Below are 14,822 nucleotides of genomic sequence, written 5' to 3'. Positions count from 1 at the left end.
CTAACATGAAAGGCGAAAAGGTTGTCAGTCTGCAGAAGAAGCAAGGCTTGTTGCAGTCCTTAAATGCAGCAGCAATGATGACGTCATCAGAGGCGAGTTTCAGACTGAAAAAACTAATTGGGCCGTGGGTTCCCACACGCTGGAACTCAATTGCCCAATTAAGTTAAAATCGCTTCATTCTCCCACATCGATTTAGAATAGGGTGGCTAACACGAAAAGCTGATTACACGGCCCCAGCCTGCCCCAGTAACAAAATCGAGCCCATTGTGCAGGCGGCCTTGCTAAAGGTTTTTGGTCTCATGACTGAAATCCAGTAGGTTAAAGCTTTGGCCATCATGACTGATGAAACTCCGCCAGAAATGTCCAAAAGAATTTTCGGTCTGAAGCTGCACACTCTCAGAACAGCTGGGCAATGGGGCGACGCAGTGCTTAGGGAGATGATGTGGGCAGTTCTTCCGGCCGATGTATTGGAGAAGATAGATCTGTACTGAGATCTATGATCAGTTCAAAAAGCGTATTAGGAGCCCCAGTTTAGTGTGCATGAGACACGGACCTGGCGAGAGGAAGGAGGCAGCCAAAAGAGCACTTATCCTGGAAAAGCTGCGTAAGGGGCAGGTGTCATGCAGATGGTAGAGGTGGGAGACATGAAGGATGTATCCCGTTTCACCGGTTGTTAAGCCAATAAGGAACGGTTAGAAAATGAGTGACAGGAACTTATGCTCCGGAAGACCCCGTCAGCTCTCTCTGTAGTGCATAACATGCTAGGGGCGGGCTTTGGTTTTCAAGTATAGGGAAGTCGATCCTCTGTGCTCCAGGTGTCCTTTGTGGAAGTTTTATTTTTGGACACCTGGGGGTGTCCCATGGTATGAACCACTATTGCGGGAGAAGTAAACTTTGTGTTATTAGATAGTGGGGCAGGTGTTAGTTTTACTAAGCACGTGACAGTATCTGATTGTGAAAAGCCCATACAGGGTGATATGGGTTGTTAAAGTGGCGAAAAGAGATAATTGGGGCATGGGAGTTTGAGGATAATATGGTAATTTATATGGGAAAAGAGATCATTGAGGCATCCGTCCTGGCAAAGGAACGTCTTTCAATGGATTTTGCGAGTATGTGCTTATGGCAAGGAGAGGCAGGTATGTCCAAAGCCACCAGTTGCATTAAAGTTTGCACCGTTCTGTCACTTCTAGAAGCTCATGGAGTGCTCACCGACATTGTGACTAAATATTCATCTCTGTGGGTTCAGGATAAACTTGACTGAACGGATGCAGGGTGTTATTTATTTAGCGGGAAATGATCTTCCCACTGTTCGCCAATATCCGGTTCCCTGTGAGGCCACTGAACCCATCACACAAACCATTAATACACTGGTCAACATAAGAACATAAGAAATAGGAGCAGGAGTAGGCCAATCGGCCCCTCGAGCCTGCTCCGCCATTCAATAAGATCATGGCTGATGTGATCCTAACCGCCAATCTACTATCACAGAACCATCTCCTGAATCTAACAGAATTAGACACACAAAATAGGAGCAGCATCAGGCTACACGGCCCCTGGGCCCGCTCCGCTACCCACAGGGCCATGTCCGATCCAAACCTAGACTCATGTCCAAATTCCTGCCCGCTCCCCGTAACCCTTAATTCCCTTTACTTCTAGGAAACTGTGTAGCTTCTACAGCTTTTTGGGGCAGCATATTCCATGGACCTACCACCCTCTGAGTGAAGTAGTTCCTCCTCATCTCAGTTTTGAAAGAGCAGCCCCTTATTCTAAGACTATGCCCCCTAGTTCTAGTTTCACCCATCATCGGGAACATCCTCCCCGCATCCACCCGATCCAACCCCTTCACAATCTTATATGTTTCAATAAGATCGCCTCTCATTCTTCTGAACTCCAATGAGTAGAGTCCCAATCTACTCAACCTCTCCTCATATGTCCATCCCCTCATCCCCGGGATTAACCTAGTGAACCTTCTTTGTACTGACTCGAGAGCAAGTGTGTCTTTTCTTAAGTATGGACACCAAAACTGTATGCAGTATTCCAGGTGCGGTCTCACCAATACCTTGTACAACTGAAGCAATACCTCCCTATTTTTATATTCTATCCCCCTAGCAATGAAAGCCAACATTCCATTGGCCTTCTTAATCACTTGCTGCACCTGCATCCTAACCTTTTGAGTTTCGTGCACCAGGACCCCCAGATCCCTTTGTACTTCAGTACTTTCCAGTTTCTTGCCATTAAGATAATAACTTGCTCTACGATTTTTCCTGCCAAAGTGCATAACCTCACACTTTCCAGTATTGTATTCCATCTGCCAAATCTCTGCCCACTTACTTAGCCTGTCTATGTCCCCTTGCAGGTTTTTTATGTCCTCCTCACTCATTACTTTCCCCCCCATCTTAGTATCATCTGCAAACTTTGATATGTTACACTCGGTCCCCTCCTCCAAATCGTTAATATAGATTGTAAAGAGTTGGGGATCCAGCACTGACCCCTGCGGAACACCACTAGTTACTGATTGCCAGTCTGAGAATGAACCATTTATCCCAACTCTCTGCCTTCTGTTAGATAGCCAATCCTCTATCCATGCCAGAATATAACCCCCAATCCTGTGATTTTTTATCTTAAGCAATAATCTTTTGTGTGGCACCTTGTCAAATGCCTTTTGGAAGTCTAAATACACTACGTCCACTGGTTCCCCTTTATCCACCCTATATGTTACTTCCTCAAAGAACTCCAGCAAATTTGTCAAACATGACTTCCCCTTCATAAAACCATGCTGACTTTGTCCTATTAAATTATGATTATTCAAATGTCCTGTTACTGTCTCCTTAATAATGGACTCCAAAATTTTACCTACCACAGATGTTAGGCTAACCGATCTATAGTTTCCAGCCTTCTGTCTACTGCCCTTTTTAAATAAGGGAGGAGAAAAACAAAAGTGGCAGTCAGAGAAATCAACGGTTTAAATCAAACGTGGCCACAGTAAATAATAATTCTAATAGGTCTAAGAGCATTAAAAAAACAAGCCTGAAGGCTTTGTGTCTTAATGCGAGGAGCATTTGTAATAAGGTGGATGAATTGGCTGCACAAAGAGGTAAACGAATACGATTTGGTTGGGATTACAGAAACGTGGCTCAAGGATGGCCAAGACTGGGAACTCAGCATCCAGGGGTATTCGATATTCAGGAAAGATAGGCAAAAAGGAAAGGGAGGTTGGGTAGCATTACTGGTTAAAGAAGGGATTAATACAATTGTAATGAAGGATATTAGCTCTGATGATGTGGAATCTGTATGGGTAGAATTGAGAAATACTAAGGGGAAAAAAACATTAGTGGGAATGGTATATAGACCTCCAAACAGTAAGGTGGAGGTTGGGGATGGCATTAAAAGGGAAATTAAAGAAGCGTGCGACAAGGGCACAGCAGTCATCATGGGTGGCTTTAATCTACATATAGATTGGGCCAACCAAATTAGTAACAATACTGTGGAGGAGGAATTCCTGGAGTGTTTACGGGATGGTTTCCTGGACCAATATGTCGAGGAACCAACCAGACATCAGGCCATCTTAGACTGGGTATTATGTAACGAGAAAGGATTAATTAGCAATCTTGTTGTACGAGGCCCCTTGGGTTGGAGCGATCATAATATGATCGAATTCTTCATTAAGATGGAGAATGAAGTAGTTGACTCAGAAACTAGGGTCCTCAATTTAAATAAAGGAAACTACGATGGTCTGAGGAGCGAGTTGGGTAGGATTGATTGGGGAATGGCACTCAAAGGGTTGATGGTGGATAGGCAATGGCAAACATTCAAAGGCCGAATGGATGAACTACAGAAGTTGTTCATCCCAGTTTGGCATAAAAATAAAACAAAAAAGGTGACTCAATCATGGCTAACAAGGGAAATTAGGGATAGCATAAGATCCGAGGAGAGGACATATAAATTGGCTAGAAAAAGCAATAATCCTGAGGATTGGGAGCAGTTTAGGAGTCAACAAAAGAGGACAAAGGGATTAATTAAGAAAGGGAAAATAGAATATGAGTGTAAGCTTGCAAGGAACATAAAAACTGACTGTAAAAGCTTTTATAGATATGTGAAGAGAAAAAGATTAGTGAAGTCAAGCGTAGGTCCCTTACAGTCAGAATCAGGGGAATTTATAATGGGAAACAAGGAAATGGCGGACCAACTAAATGCATACTTTGGTTCTGTCTTCACAAAGGAGGACACAAATAACCTCTCAGAGATGCCGGGGAACATAGGGTCTGATGAAAGAGAGGAACTGAAAGAAATCAGTATTTGTAGGAAAATGGTGTTAGGAAAATTGATGGGACTGAAGGCCGATAAATCCCCAGGGCCTGATGGTCTACATCCCAGGGTACTTAAGGAAGTGGCCCTAGAGATAGCAGATGCATTACTGATCATCTTCCAGAACTCGATAGACTCTGGAACGGTACCCATGCATTGGAGGGTAGCTAATGTTACCCCACTATTCAAAAAAGGTGGTAGAGAAAAAGCGGGGAATTATAGACTGGTAAGCCTGACATCGGTAGTGGGGAAAATACTAGAGTCTATTATAAAAGATGTAATAGCAGAGCACTTGGAAAGCGGTGACAGGATTGGACAAAGTCAACATGGATTTACAAAAGGTAAATCATGCTTGACTAATCTACTTGAATTTTTTGAGGATGTAACTGGTAAAATAGATAAGGGAGAACCAGTGGATGTGGTGTATTTGGACTTTCAGAAGGCTTTCGATAAGGTCCCACACAAGAGATTAGCGTGCAAAATTAAGGCACATGGGAATTGGGGGCAAGGTATTGACTTGGATAGAGAACTGGTTGGCGGACAGAAAGCAAAGAGTTGGAATAAACGGGTCATTTTCTGAGTGGCAGGCAGTGACTAGTGGGGTACCGCAAGGATCGGTCCTAGGACCCCAGCTGTTCACAATATATATTAATGATCTGGACGAGGGAATTGGATGTAATATCTCCAAATTTGCAGACGACACAAAGCTGGGCGGGAGGGTAAGCTGCGAGGAGGATGTTGGGAAACTCCAGTACGATTTGGACAGGTTGGGTGATTGGGCAGAAACATGGCAAATGCACTATAATGTGGATAAATGTGAGGTTATCCACTTTGGTGGCAAAAACAGGAAGGCAGATTATTATTTGAATGGCAATAGATTGGGAGAAGGGGAAGTGCTAAGAGACCTGGGTGTCCTTGTGCACCAGTCGCTGAAGGTAAGCATGCAGGTGCAGCAGGCGGTTAAGAAGGCAAATGGTATGTTGGCCTTCGTAGCAAGAGGGTTCGAGTACAGGAACAAGGATGTCTTGCTACAGTTGTACAGGGCCTTGGTGAGACCGCACCTTGAGTATTGTGTGCAGTTTTGGTCACCTTACCTGAGGAAGGACGTTCTTGCCATGGAGGGAGGGCAGTGAAGATTCACCAGGCTGATACCTGGGATGGCAGGAATGACGTATGAGGAGAGATTGTGTCGAATGGGCTTATACTCACTGGAGTTTAGAAGATTGAGAAGGGATCTCATCGAAACCTGTAAAATTCTGTCAGGTCTGGACAGACTAGATGCAGGAAGGATGTTTCTGATGGCCGGGGAGTCCAGAACCAGGGGTGATAGTCTAAGGATAAGGGGTAAGCCATTTAGGACTGAAATGAGGAGGAATTTCTTCACCCAGAGAGTGGTGAACCTGTGGAATTCTCTGCCACAGACGGCGGTGGAGGCCAGTTCATTAAATATATTCAAGAAGGAGTTGGATATATTTCTTGAGGCTAAAGGGATCAAGGGATATGGGGAGAAGGCAGGGACAGGGTACTGAATTTGGATGATCAGCCATGATCACATTGAATGGCGGAGCAGGCTCGAAGGGCCGAATGGCCTACTCCTGCTCCTATCTTCTATGTTTCTATGTTTCTATACATTCGCAGTTTTCCAGTCTGCCGGGACCTTTGCTGAGTCCAGGGAGTTTTGGAAAATTATTACTAATGCATCCACAATCCCTACCGCCACTTCCCTCAAGACCCTAGGATGTAAGCCATCAGGTCCAGGTGATTTATCCGCCTTGAGTCCCATTATTTTACCGAGTACCACTTCCTTAGTGATTTTGATCGTGTTTTGCTCCTCCCCCCCTTTAGCCCTTTGTCCAGTGTTGGGATATTCTTAGTGTCCTCTACTGTAAAGACTGATACAAAATATTCATTCAGTGTTTTTGCCATCTCCATATTTCCCACCATTAATTTCCCGGTCTCATCCTCTAAGGGACCAACATTTACTTTAGCCACCCTTTTTCTTTTTATATAACTATAAAAACTCTTACTATCTGTTTTTATATTTTTTGCTAATTTACTTTCATAATCTATCTTCCCTTTCTTAATCAATCTTTTTGTTATTTTTTGCTGTCTTTTAAAGTTTTCCCAATCCTCTATCCTCCCACTAGATTTGGCTACCTTATATGCTCTTGTTTTTAGTCGAATACTATCCTTAATTTCTTTACTTAGCCACGGATGGCTGTCTTTTCTTTTACACCCTTTTATTCTCAGTGGAATATATATTTTTTGGAAGTTGTAAAATAACTCTTTAAATGTACACCACTGATCATGTATCATCTTACCCTTTAATCTATTTTCCCAATCCACTCTACTCAATTCCGCTCTCATACCTTCATAGTCTCCTTTATTCAAGCTTAGCATGCTTGTTTGAGATCCAACCTTCTCACCCTCTAATTGAATATGGAATTCAACCATGTTATGGTCACTCATTCCAAGGGGATCCTTTACTAGGACATTTTTAATTAATCCTGTCTCGTTACACAGGACCAGATCTAAGGTTGCTTGCCCCCTGGTCAGTTCAGTTACATATTGCTCAAGAAACCCATCCCTAATACACTCAATGAACTCATCCTCAAGGCAGCCCTGCCCAATTTGAATTGTCCAATTAATATGATAGTTAAAATCCCCCATAATTATAGATGTTCCCTTATTACAAGCCTCAACTATTTCCTGATTGATACTCCGTCCAACAGAGTTCGGAGGCCTATAGACCACGCCCACTAGTGTTTTTTCCCCTTGTTATTCCTTATCTCCACCCAAACTGCTTCATTATCCTGATCTTTGACCCAATATCATTTCTCTGTATTACAGTGATTCCTTCCTTTATTAACATAGCCACCCCACCTCCCATTCCTTCCTGCCTGTCGTTCCTGATCGTTAAATAACCTGGTATGTTTAATTCCCAGGCACTGTCACCCTGCAGCCATGTTTCTGTAATGGCCACAAGATCATACCCATATGTAGTTATTTGTGCCATTAACTCGTCTATTTTGTTACGAATGCTACGTGCATTCAGATAGAGAACTTTCAAATATGTTTTGTGACACTTAGTTCCTGCTTTTGCCCTTTTTATTACATTACCTTTTACTCCATACCTTCTGCCCCTTCCTGACATGCTCTGGTTTTTAATTTCCCCACTGCTACCTAAGTCTATGACCTTCTCTGTTGTCATTTTTATTATTTGCTCTCTAGGAACCTCCCCCCCCACTAGTTAGTTTAAAGCCCTCTCTACAGCCCTAGTTATATGATCCGCCAGGACTCTAGTCCCAGCACTGGCCAAGTGAAGCCCGTCCCAACGGAACAGCTCCCTCCTGCCCCAGCACTGGTGCCAGTGTCCCAGGAAGCAAAACCCATTTCTCCCACACCAGTCTTTGAGCCACGCATTTAACTCTCTAATTTTATTTGTCCTAGCCAAATTTGCTCGTGGCTCAGGTAATAAATTACCCTTGAGGTTCTGTTTTTTAATTTGACCCCTAGCTGCTCATGCTCCTTTAACAGAACCGGCTTCCTAGTCCTATCTACGTCATTTGTACCAACATGGACCATGACAACTGGATCCACCCCCTCCCACTGCAAGTTTCTTTCCAGCCCAGAGGAGATGTCCTTAACCCTGGCACCGGGTAGGCAACACAGCCTTCGGGACTCTCGCTCTCGGCTGCAGAGAACTCTATCTATCCCCCTAATAATACTATCCCCTACCACTACAACATTTCTATTTACTCCCCCCTCTTGAATGGCCCCCCGTTCCACGGTGCTGTGGCCAGGTTGCTCATCCTCCCTGCAGTCCCTGCTCCTGTCCCCACAGGGAGTAAGAACCTCAAACCTGCCTCACTCGTAGTCACACCGTCCTGTCCCTGGCCATGGGCTACATCTGAATTAATTAACTTCATAGGTGTGACCACCTCCTGAAACAGAGTCCAGGTACTTCTCCCCCTCCCTGATGTGTCGCAGTGTCTGAAGCTCAGACTCCAGCTCATCAACATGGAGCTGGAGTTCCTGTAGCAGCAGACACTTGTCACAGTTGTAATCACCGTGAGCCTCAATGGGGTCCACCAGCTCCCACATCTCGCAACAGTAACACATCACCTGCTCCATTCTATGTAATTAATTAAATTTTTTATTGTTAGTTATGGACACCCTCTGCCCGAATTTAGATGCTCGTATCCCCTTTAATTAATTGGATTTAAATTAAATCAATCCCTCTAATTACACCAGTTAAATGGTTTACCAACAGTCACTCTGCACCAGAAAGGCCTTATTAACTACAACCCACAGAGTTAAAATTTGAAAAGAGCACCTAACACCCCACTTACCCTAACTCACACTTACCCAAACTCACAGCACTCTCTGTTGACTTGCACTAGGACTGGTCTTTTTATACTGTTTGTTTGTTTACAGCCAAATGAGTCACCCCTGCTAATTGGTTAGAAAACTGGTTTCCACTGCCTGCTGTGCCAATTTACTCCTACTGCAGTGTAACCTTGTTTTACTTTTCTTAAACCAACAGAATCCCAAATATTTAACTTTTCCCCTTTACTTAAACTGCTTAAGTAATCTTATCAAGGATGATTTAAAGAGAAATAACAATTAAAGAACTCTCACACTTACCCAAACTCACAGCACTCTGTGCTGACTCACAAGCAAGGTCACATTATCTCCCCATCTGCTGCACCTGTGTGGCCGGTGAGGCAATCTGACTGATCCTGGCTTATGACTATAGACCCCTTAATTCTGGTGCTAAATCAGCTGCTGCAGTTGTGGTAGCATATTCCAAGACGATCAGTAAAATCCCCTGAAAATGCAGTGGTTTTCGCTGCTCGATGTGAACAATGGGTTTTGTAGTTTGCCTCTTGCTCTAGATGGTCAGTATAAAACTGCTTTTATTTGGGATGGCATACAGTATGCCTGGACGGTTTTTCAACAGGGTATAAGGACAGTCCAGTCATATTCCACAGTTTTATAGAAACATAGGTTTTATGTGAGAGGTCATCTTAGCTTCCAGCACAGGTCAAAATCATTCAATATGTGGACAATGCGCTCTTGCAATCACCAACTGAACAGGAACATTTAGCGGATTTAAATGCCTTAGTGCAGTTGCTGCAGAAAGCCAGTTTAAAATGAAATCTGCGGAAAAAAAGGTGCAGTTGTGACAGCAGACCATTACATTCCTGGGGATACGTATTGGAAAGGGTGGGAAGACGGTTGATGTGAACAGGAAAAATTTGGTTGTGTCTTTGCCCACTGCCCGCAGCTAAAAAGCATTGTTTTTTGGGGGGGATAACAGGGTTCTGTAGAGACTTTATGCATGATTATGCAGAGAAGTTGGCCCCACTGTATGTTTTATTAAAGGAGGGTGACTGGCAACAGTTGGAAGAATATAGAGAGTCATGGCTGCCCTTAAAATACTCTAGCAATGGCTTGTCTTCCTAACCTTGCATTATCACCTTGGGAGTCCACCAGGAATCTATCCTTAGCCCCTTTTTCTTCCTATTTACATGCTATCATACTGTCAGCTTCCACATGTATGCTGATGACATCCACCTCTACCTCTCTATTACTTCTTTCAACCCCTCCACTGGCTCTGTGCTATCAGACTGTTATCTGACATCCAATCTTAGCTAAGTCATATTTCCTCCAGCTAAACATTGGGAAGATCAAAGCTATTGGGTCATATCTTGCTGGAAAAATAATGCTGTAGGAATCGTCAGATCCCTAACTGAAGCACTGAGGTCGAGTCAGTCCGATAATAAAATGAAGTTTAATAGAAACTAGAGAACAAACAATTGCATGCAGGAGAAATAATCAACAGGTCTTTTATGGTGCTGGTTTCACGAGGTCTGAGTTAGGAACCTCCCACTCTCTGACGTCATCACATTTCCTGCCATTTGGGGCGTCACGTGACCAACGTGATGACGTCATCGCGCTGATTCTGGGGCTTAACCAGAATGGCTATTTACATATCGTAAACAAACATAGGTGCTGTAGCACTCTGTTAAAGGCAGTTATACATTTACACAGGAGTCCGTTGGTGGCTTTGCCACAATGCCATGTAAACAACGCATGCCGTTATTAATGAGCAAATTGCCCAACAAGTTCAGGGGATTAAGCTATACACACGAGTTGCGAATCTCCCGAACTTGCTGGTCAATTTACGCAGCTCTGGCATTTGGTTCACATGAATGACATCTAATCATTAGCCTCCCCATTATTTTTTTAAGAACTTGTTGGATCGCACATTAATTTCCCATTAAACTTGCCATAGAAATTAAGTCTTATAATTAACATCATAAGTAGCCTTTGACATTGCATTAACTATTATCACGCCTTTAAATCAACTTCTCTGGCTGAGAAAGGGAACAATGGTTCAATCTCATTCCTGCATGTAGACAATTGTTGTTAGAGGTTTTAAAAATGTAAAGTTTTTAATTTTACAATTTTACTTATTTTTCCTTTCGATCTCTTTTTCCCCTCTCAATACAGTACAATCTTTCTTTTCCTCTCTTTATCTCTCTTCTATATCTGATTTAACTCTAATTCACCCAATTTAATTTACTCTCCATCATCATCCTTCTGTTTCTTTCTCAATCATTAAATCTCATTGGTTGAGGAGATACACTGTTGGTCCCACCATTCACGGAGGCCCCAGATGCCCTGACCACTCTGTTATCAGCTCGCATTTCATGCAAGTTATGGTGCAAAAGCTTTTTGAGCTGAAGGGTGCAGAAAAAAGTCTAATGGCACGTGCTGTGAAATGCCCAACTCCAGCAAGATCCGGCCGAAACTCTGCAGCCTTTGGCACAAACTCCTCACTCTTGCCACTGACTTTATCTTCCTCCCAGCCACTATCTCAGGCTGAACTAGACCATTTTGAACCTAGACATCCTGTTTGACCCCGAGCTCAATTTATGTACCTCTATCGCTTCATCACAAAGACTGCTGATTTCCAACTCTAACATCACCCATTTCACCCCTACCTCAGCCCATCCTCTGAAGCCTTCATGTATGTAGATTCTATGCAATTCTAAGTATGTAATATTTAATTTAATTTGGTTTTCGGTTTTGGATACTGCTGGGGGTGATGGTTTCTCAGGGGAATGCAGCAAGAGCCAAGTCTGTGGCACTACGAGTGGCTCAGCTGCACAGAAGGGGAGGAAAAAGAGTGGGAGAGCAATAGTGATCGGGGATTCTAGCGTAAGGGGAACTAGATGTTTCTGTGGTCGCAGACATGACTCTAGGATAGTATGTTGCCTCCCTGGTGCCAGGGTCAAGGATGTCACTGAACGGCTGCAGTGCATTCTGAAGGGGGAGGCGAACAGAGGAGTGTAGAAATAATAGGGTAATAATAGTAGGGGATTTCAACTTCCCCAATATTAACTGGGATAGTCAGAGTGTGAAAGGCTTAGAGGGTGCGGAATTCTTAAAGTGCATCCAGGAGAGCTTTTTGAGCCAGCATGTAGAATGTCCTACAAGAGAGGGGGTGGTACTGGACCTAATTCTAGGGAATGTAGCCGGGCAAGTGGTAGAAGTGTCAGTAGGAGAGCATTTTGGTGACAGTGACCATAATTCGGTGAGGTTTAAGGTAGTCATGGAAAAGGACAAAGATGGACTGGAAATAAAGGTTCTAAATTGGGGGAAGGCCGATTTTGATATGATAAGGCAGGATCTGGCCAAAGTGGACTGGGATCAGCTACTTGTAGGAAAATCCACATCAGAGCAGTGTGAGTCTTTCAGAAAGGAAATAGAGAGTACAACGCCAACATGTTCCCGTAAAGGTCAAGGGTGGGACCAACAAGCCCAGGGAACCCTGGATGTTAAGGGATATACAAGAATAGATTAGGGAAAAAAGGAAGGCTTTTGACAGATACAAAGGACTAAAAACAGTGGAAGCCCTAGAGGAGTATAGAAAGTGCAGGGGGGTACTTAAAAAAGAAATTAGGAGAGCGAAGAGGGGGCATGAAAAAACACTTGCGGGCAAAATAAAGGAAAACCCCAAGGTGTTTTATAAGTATATTAAAGGTAAGAGGATAACCAGGGAAAGAGTAAGGCCCATTAGGGACAAAAGTTGCAATCTGTGTGTAGAGCCGAAAGATGTAGGTGAGGCTTTAAATGAATATTTTGCATCTGTGTTCACTATGGAGAAGGGTGATGTAGGCATAGAAATCAGGCAGGGGGATTGTGATATACTTGAACAAATTAGCATTGAGAGGGAGGAGGTACTAGCGGTTTTAGCGGGCTTAAAAGTTGTTAAATCCCCAGGCCCTGATGGGATGTATCCCAGGCTGCTGTGTGAGGCAAGGTAGGAGATTGCAGGGGCTCTGACACAAATTTTCGGAACCTCTCTGGCCACAAGGGAGGTGCCAGAGGACTGGAGAACAGCTAACATAGTACCATTGTTCAAGAAGGGTAGTAGGGTTAACCCAGGGAATTACAGGCCAGTGAGCCTAACATCAGTGGTAGGGAAATTATTGGAGAAAATTCTGAGAGGCAGAATTAGTCTCCACTTGGAGAGGCAGAGGTTAATCAGGGATAGTCTGCATGGCTTTGTCAGGGGGAGATCATGTCTGACCAATTTGATCGAATTTTTCGAGGGGGTGACTAGGTGTGTGGATGAGGGTAGTGCAGTTGATGTAGTCTACATGGACTTCAGTAAGGCTTTTGACAAAGTCCCACATGGGAAACTGGTCAAGAAGGTAAGAGCCCATGGGATCCAGAGCAATTTGGCACATTGGATCCAAAATTGGCTCAGTGGCAGGAGGCAGAGGGTGATGGTCGAAGGTTGTTTTTGTGACTGGAAGCCTGTGTCCAGTGGTGTACCGCAGGGATCGGTGCTGGGTCCTTTGTTGTTTGTAGTGTACATTAATGATTTAGATATGAATGTAAGAGGTATGATTAGTAAGTTCGCAGATGACACGAAAATTGGTGGAGTGGTAAATAGCGAGGAGGGAAGCCTTAGGCTACAGGACGATATAGATGGGATGGTTAGATGGGCAGAGCAGTGGCAAATGGAATTTAATGCTGAAAAGCGTGAGGTGATGCATTTTGGGAGGACTAACAAGGCAAGGGAATACACAATGAATGGTAGGACCCTAGGAAGGACAAAGGATCAGAGGGACCTTGGCGTGCATGTATAGATCCCTGCAGGCAGCAGGACAGGTAGATAAGGTGGTTAAAAAGGTATATGGGATACTTGCCTTCATTAGCTGAGGCATAGAATATAAGAGCAGGGAGGTTATGATGGAGCTGTACAAAACGCTAGTTAGGTCACAGCTGGAATACTGTGTGCAGTTCTGGGCGCCACACTATAGGAGGGATGTGATTGCATTGGAGAGGATGCAGAGGAGATTCACCAGGATGTTACCTGGGCTGGAGCTCTTCAGCTAGGAAGAGAGACTGAACAAGCTTGGGGTTGTTTTCCATAGAGCAGAAAAGGCTCAGGGGGGACCTGATTGAGGTGTACAAAATTATGAGGGGCATAGATAGGGTAGATAGAAAGGAACTTTTCCCCTTAGTAGAGGGTCAATAACTAGGGGGTATAGTTTCAAGGTAAGGGGCAGGACGTTTAGAGGGAATTTGAGGGAAAACCTTTTCACCCAGAGGGCGGTTGGAATCTGGAACTCCCTGCCTGAAAGGGTCTTAGAGGTAGGAACCCTCACAACATTCAAGAAGCATTTAGATGAGCACCTGAAATGCCATAGCATACAAGGCTACGGACCAAGTGCTGGAAAATGGGATTAGAATAGTCAGGGCTTAATGGCCGGCATGGACACGATGGGCCGAAGGGCCTCTTTCTGTGCTGTATAACTCTATGACTCTATGAGTGGCAATTAATTTCTAATTGGTTCTCAACTCAGATGTGTGCAAGCTTTTTGTCTTAGTGGACCACTTATACACATATGGTGGAACTTGGAAGGGGAGAGGGAAGGGATCATATATAAAGATTAAACTCATGTTTCCTATTAATTTGCAAAATTTCAATTTGCTAATAACATCTGCATGTTCTGATTTTGAATTTATCCACCAATGAAGAAAAAGCAGCAGGAACAGCCCTTTCCCAGCCCATGAAATTTAAAAGACACAAATCATCCACTAGTTTGCACTGATATTTACTGGGGCAGGATTTCCAAGTTGCGGGGTGGGGAGAGAAGTTCTGGTTGGGCCTGATTGATAGGCTTGGTTCCCTGTCGGGCAGGGAGTACTGCAGAAGAGGCCATGACCTAGGAGCAGGTAGGTTTCCTGCTGCTCTGGTAGGGGGTCTCGCAGGTTGGGTGCCGGTGGTACAGCATAGTTTGGGAGGGTTGAGATGTGATCGTGGGGTGCTGGAGAGAAATCAGGGCAGAGATTGGGGGGCAGTGATCGTAGGGGGTTCCGATCACAGAGGGTGGGAAACAGGTTTGCTTGGGGGAGCCAGGGTGGATGGGGAAGCATTCCTGCTCCTCCAGGCCCACAGTCAGTGCTGGAAAAACATTTACCTCTTACAT

This window comes from Somniosus microcephalus, chromosome 13, assembly GCF_052327205.1.
Source record: "Somniosus microcephalus isolate GS21.2 chromosome 13, FLI_Smic_1.0, whole genome shotgun sequence".
Lineage (NCBI taxonomy): Eukaryota > Metazoa > Chordata > Chondrichthyes > Squaliformes > Somniosidae > Somniosus > Somniosus microcephalus.
The sequence above is the reverse complement of the archived record's forward strand: the minus strand, read 5'-3'. Positions refer to the sequence as shown.